The following is a 6,000-nucleotide window of genomic DNA, read 5'->3' on the forward strand; positions in this document are numbered from 1 at the left end:
TTATCATAGCTTTTTGCACATGCAGTAGCACTTTATTGCAGGTTTTTGCACTTTTTTGCAGTGTCACTTTATAGATTGCGGATTTTGCACAGACCCTTCTTGATAAAATTGTTGTTTGTATTCCCTTTCGGTGCTTGAGGAATTTCTTCTCCTTTTCCTAATTCTTGTGTCTCATGTCTGAGATATATATATATATATATATATATATATATATATATATATATATATATATATATATATATATATATATATATATATATATATATATATATATATATATATATATATATATTCTTTTTTTATTGCTGTTTTTAAGCCTGTTTAACTATTGACATGACTATTGAAAAAGAAAATTGAAAAGATGCGTTGTACCATTGATTATCCATTGCTATGTTCAATAAAAAATTTATATAAAAAAAAAGAAGGTAACTATTCTTTTCTAAAGCACAGTTCTTGGCAACAATGTAACCCCCACAGGAGTCACACAATGTCAAGGCAAAGTTATTCCAAAGGTTCGGTGTCGACCGCGAGGAGCGCTACGTCGCGCCCTGAGTCGAAACAGACCCCACAAACACAGTACCTTTTAGAATGAAGCACACGATGATTCACGGCGTCGAGCAATAGTTAGACGAGAAACTAGTCACTTTCTAAAAATGCTAGTTTCAAACTCAGAATCTAAAAACCATCCATCCTAAAGGATGTGTTATTAAATTCTGAGTTCAGGGATACTAAACTGGACTTTCCACCATGCTCTCTGAGTCTGTTAGGATAATATAGTGGAATAATTCCAGCAGCCCAGTCTGGCCTAAGCAGAGCAGGTAGCCTTACAGTAGTGAAAAACGAAAATGGCTGTGGTTTACTATTAGGACATGCCACACAAAGCAGGGATTGTCCTACCTTATGCTTACAATGCACCCTGCCCGTGGGCCTACCATAGGGATGACTAACATGAAGTTAAGGGAAGGTTTTAGGGACTGGCAGTAGGTGTACTTGTTCAGTCAGCATGACAGTACCAGACTGCACGCAGGTTCTGCAATGGCAGACCTTAGACATATTTTACTAGGCCGCTTCTGTGGGTGGCACAACCAGTGCTGCAAGCCCACCAGCAGCATTTGTATTTACAAGCCCTGGCACTCCCGGTGCACTATACTAGGGACTGACAGTAAACAAAATAAGCCAAGCATGGAATCCAATTAATGTATCAATTTAACATAGGGAGCACTTGCACTGTGGCACTGATCAGCAGTGGCACAGTGCCCAAAGCAATATTCCAGCAAAACATCATAACAGAGAAGGCAACAGACAAAAAAAATGGAGGAGAGACTCATGCCAATGATGCCAGGTCTAACAATAGAGTTCAATTTGTCTCTACAGAGGTGGAATTTTTTTTAAAGAAAGTGGAAAAAAACATAGCTTTACCATCCTCAAACCAATGGCATGGTTGAGCACCTGAACAGGGTTTTAGGTGAATGTATATGATGAGCAATTGTCCATAAATGTGTAGGGTAGAAAGCCTTTGACTGAATTTAAGCCAGCTTGGATGTCTAAATGTCTTAAGCAGAGCTCATCATTGTCTGATGTAGTCATTGTTGTGAAAAGTAAGGTTGTAAATGCACAAATGAAGCAAAAACTGTTCTATGACAAAAAGAAGAGTGTATCTATGAAACATTATGTAGTGGGAGATGTTGTGCAGACAAAGAAAGGAGATTTTGTAAGGAAAGGTAAACATACTCCGAGCCTATGAGAATTGATAAGATTTGTGGTAGTGATGCATGAATCACTGGATGCAATTGGTGGAACATGAGTCAAGTTGTAAAAATTGATTTAAATTTGTTAACCAAAAGTGTCCAGGAAAATAGAATTGTAAATGGGAACAAGTACACCTCACAATATGATCCAACAAATAGGGATACTGTATCTTAAGGACCAACACGAAGAAGTGAAAGGCATATAAGATTTCCTCTGAGATATAGATAAATGTTGATTGTATCCATAAGAATTTATAGAACCATTGTGCTCTAGTATTTAGAATATGTTGTGATATGTATCATTTTTTATTTAATCTCAGCTTTTTAGTTGCTATAGAAATATAGATATATTATGAGATTTGCTTGTATGATAACGCATTGTATGATATTTCACACCAGTGTTCAATATAAGGTATGTTTTTTTGTTTGTATTGTTGCATCTCAGTAAGAGTGGTACTCATTTTGATGTATGCATTCTTTCAGTTATGTTTGTTCTGTATGTATTGTTTACGGAAAAGAGATATGTAGTATTTGCCTCGCATGAGTACCTTCCATGTGGACAATGCATTATGACATGTCTTCTGAGGTTTATTACGGAGCAGGTCACAAGCTCCTCGTCAGCTGATGATTAGGTCGGTTGGATCGGATGGTCAAGGCTACCGACTCTCGGTGAGTCTGTGGGATGATTCACAGTGTAATTACTTAAATATAGCCTACAACTATTTCCGCCTCATCCAGATTATTACCGAATTCCTTTGTGTCTGCGCCCCTATCATATTAAAGATGTGGGTGCATAGGCAAAGAAGCTGTCAGGAGGCGCACTCTCAGTGCGCTCTTTCATAGTAGCCTTCTGGAGGGATTAAAGGGGGTCCTATGAACCCCCAGATGTCTTCTTTGCAGGAGGTGCAGTCACTCACTGCACCCATCAGCAAGGGGATCTCTAATTTCCCTTTAAAGTGCAGGTGGGCTGCTTCCTGCACAGTGAAACACGGAGCAGCTGCTTCAAAGCTGCTCCACTTTTCACTTAAATGTGCTGCCCCACAGCAGCATGAGTTTGTGGCTGCCCATGTAATAGGGTACACTTTCCATGTTTGCACCCAGTGCACCTGTTTTACGGTGTGCCGGGCAACAAAGGGAAAGTGTGCCCTATATATAATACGGCCCCAGGTGACTTGAGAACTACACATAACATTACATAGAATAGCGTAAAACATAAGTTGACATGACATCCAGATCAGTGACCTCCACTAGTAACTTTCATTTGGTTGATCTTGCCACTTATGTGGTTACTCCCCTTTTTGCATATGGAGAAGAACTATTTTGTACTTCAGCCACCCATCCTCTCCAATGTTCATCATGCTCTGGGTCGAAGAGATATATTCCTCTAGTGGTACTAGATTCACCTCTGTTGTACATCAATCTAGAGATACCTCTCCAAGGCTATGAGGTAACAGCTTGTTTTTTATCCTCATTTTGAAGTCTATCTCAAAACACCCAGTCCTGCCACATTCCTAAAACCGCTCCATGAAAAATTGACTTTGTATTCAAACTAGTGCTCTCTCTTTTTTTTCTTTTTAATTTTTCTCTTCATATTCTACATATCCAGCATGCTGTTCTCTCCAAGTGTAGCCTATTCTAAGCTGCATGCCCATCTGCCTTAGTATGTATTATGCAAAAAGAACAATTGATGGACAGAATGCAGAAAAATGTCATACATTCACCCCAGTACAGAGATGTGGCCTAAATCCATCCTTTTTTTGCTCACCATTACATTCCAGTTTAGACCCAGCCATATGCAAATCAGTCTTGACCCTGCGAGTGGCGTAGTGGGCAAAAGAACGATGGATTTAACCCATATCTCTTGACTGGGGGAGAATGTTTTAATCATTCAGCATTCCGTCCATCATTTGTTGCTGTTACACTTTTTACCCTTAAGTGGGATGTGTATGCCCTTGCTCACTGTGCCACTGGATTCAAGCTAGCCTGGCTGATGAATGGTGACATACCCTGAAACCGGTCCCAGGATGCTTATTTCCGGTCCAGGAAGGACCATGCTTGGCAGCTCGGTCTGGACTGTTCCCATGAGGCACAGTGTCAAGACTGATTTGCAGATGGCTGGATCCAAACTGGGGTTGCGTAGTGGGCAAAAGAACGATGGATTTAACCCAGATCTCTTGACTGCGGGAGAATGTGATGGATTTATCCCAGATCTCTTGACCGGGGAGAATGTTTGAATCATTCAGTATTCCGTCCATCATTTGTTGAAATACACTTACTATGTATTATGGCTTTTCTACAAATTGCCCAGAACTCATCTCTTAGATCAACACTTCTCTTTCTTCCCTGGAACTTCACAATGCCAACAACAATCACACATGGCACACAGTGGCACAATGGATGACGGACAACTACCTCCAACTTAATGCCGGGAAAACCGAGGTGCTCCTCCTTGGCCGTAACACCTGCCTATGGAACGAGCACTGGTGGCCGTCATCCCTTGGCACCACTCCATCCCCTAAAAACTGTGTAAAAAATCTGGGAGTCTGGATGGATGCCAATCTCAGCTTCCAGTCACATACTAAAAAGGTGGCAGCCACCTGCATAGGGCTCCTAAGGAACCTCCGGCCTATACTTGGACTCTTTGACTCTAAAGCTCGCCAGCTTATTATCCAGGCAACCATCTTGTCCCGCCTGGACTATGCCAACGTTCTTCTACTGGGAGCAAACAACGCGGAAATAGCTAGCTTCCAGCGTATCCAGAATACGGCGGCCAGATCACTGGTCGGTCTCCCACGCAGATGCTCAGCCAGAGCTACCATCCGTAAACTACACTGGCTGCCCGTGGAGCACAGAGTGAAATTCAAAGCTCTTATCACGATCTTTAAGATCGTCAAGCAGGGAAACCCCCCCCCTGTTGCGAAATCTGGCCCGACCATACGTCCCCGGCCGCGACCTTCGCTCCTCTAACCAACTCCTCCTGACAGTCCCCAGAATCAGACTCAGCCGCACTGGTGGCCGCTCCTTTAGCGTCCTGGGGCCCAAGATATGGAACGGTCTCCCCCTAAGTATTCGCTCCATAGATTGTCTCCCGGCCTTTCGCAAAGCCATCAAGGCCCACCTCTTCCCCGCTCTCTAGGGCCCTCATCCTCCCCTCCCCGTTCTGTAAGAGTTAGTTTGTCTCTTAGCGCCGGGACACCCCATTGCTGGGGTAGCTGTTGCGCTCTACCAAACCTAGAAATTAGAAATTAAATTAGAAATAGCTTCTATTCATTTATTCTAGGAAATCAGGGGTAAATGCATGGGATGGTTGAGTGCACAAGACTAATTCCGAAAACCAACAGTAAATGATAACGCTAATAACCAGTAGCCAATAGGTTAACCACAAGCCTTGCGTTTCGGGGTAGCGTGCAATCTGCCGTAAAGCGAGTCTATGTCCTCGGAGTGGTGGTACGCACTTTATATAAATGCAATTATAATACAATACTTAGCATGAGCTAACATAACATCATGCACCCCACCAGGACAGGCCACGAAGGAAATAAAAGTCTGCATGCTCTGTCCTCCAGCGACTTGGGCTCGTCTGTCAACACTAGTCATCACGACGCACACCTAGCAGAAATGCAAACGGATTGGTTACTTTGTTGGTCTAAATTTGTCTATTTTGTCTCTCGTTTTCGGAAATACCTTCTTAGCGCTGCTAATTGTTTTTCTGCTCCCTTTTCAGCTTTGGAGTTTCCCTCGGTCCCTCGCAGAACTTCCGTTTACCGCGTGAGCTGGCGCGCGGCCAGCAGTGTGCAGCGACCTCGTCAGCTGAGCTTTCACAGAGAAAGGAAATGGCAGATACTGGTGACGAAACTGCGGCGGACCTTCCACTTGTCGCTGTGCCATGGGGGAGGGCCTGGGAGAAGAGTGCAAAGTACAGCCAAACCTGTTTGTGTGACTGTGAATAGTATCGAAATCCTCTTACTGCTTTTGTATATTTCTGTACTGTAAAGATTTTACTAAGTGGTTGTGTAGAAACATGCCAACTTCCTTTAATACATTTCGTGTGCATCCACCCTAACTCCTCCGTGCATGCATACCCCCACTCAGTGCTTGCGGCCATGACCGGCGCCGGTCTATTTTGCACAGATAGAAATAAGGTACTCTATTTAGTTTACCCCTGACCGTGCTGCCCATGCACACATCTAAATGACCCGACCCTCTTTCTTATCCACAACACTGTCCTTCAGAGGCGCAACTAGAGCCAAAT

At 43.1% G+C, this 6,000-nt stretch overlaps 1 long non-coding RNA gene across 1 annotated transcript in view; it reads right to left on the bottom strand.

Annotated features, from left to right (window-relative positions):
* The window catches only part of LOC147747829 (uncharacterized), a 65,886-nt gene extending 60,307 nt beyond the window's left edge, over window positions 1–5,579 (bottom strand). Inside the window, exon 1 of the long non-coding RNA XR_015299694.1 lies at window positions 5,433–5,579. This is a non-coding gene — a long non-coding RNA (uncharacterized LOC147747829). The remainder of the gene's footprint in view (window positions 1–5,432) is intronic.
* Between the last annotated feature and the right edge of the window lie 421 nt (window positions 5,580–6,000).

Source organism: Lissotriton vulgaris, chromosome 1_1 (assembly GCF_964263255.1).
Source record: "Lissotriton vulgaris chromosome 1_1, aLisVul1.2, whole genome shotgun sequence".
NCBI lineage: Eukaryota > Metazoa > Chordata > Amphibia > Caudata > Salamandridae > Lissotriton > Lissotriton vulgaris.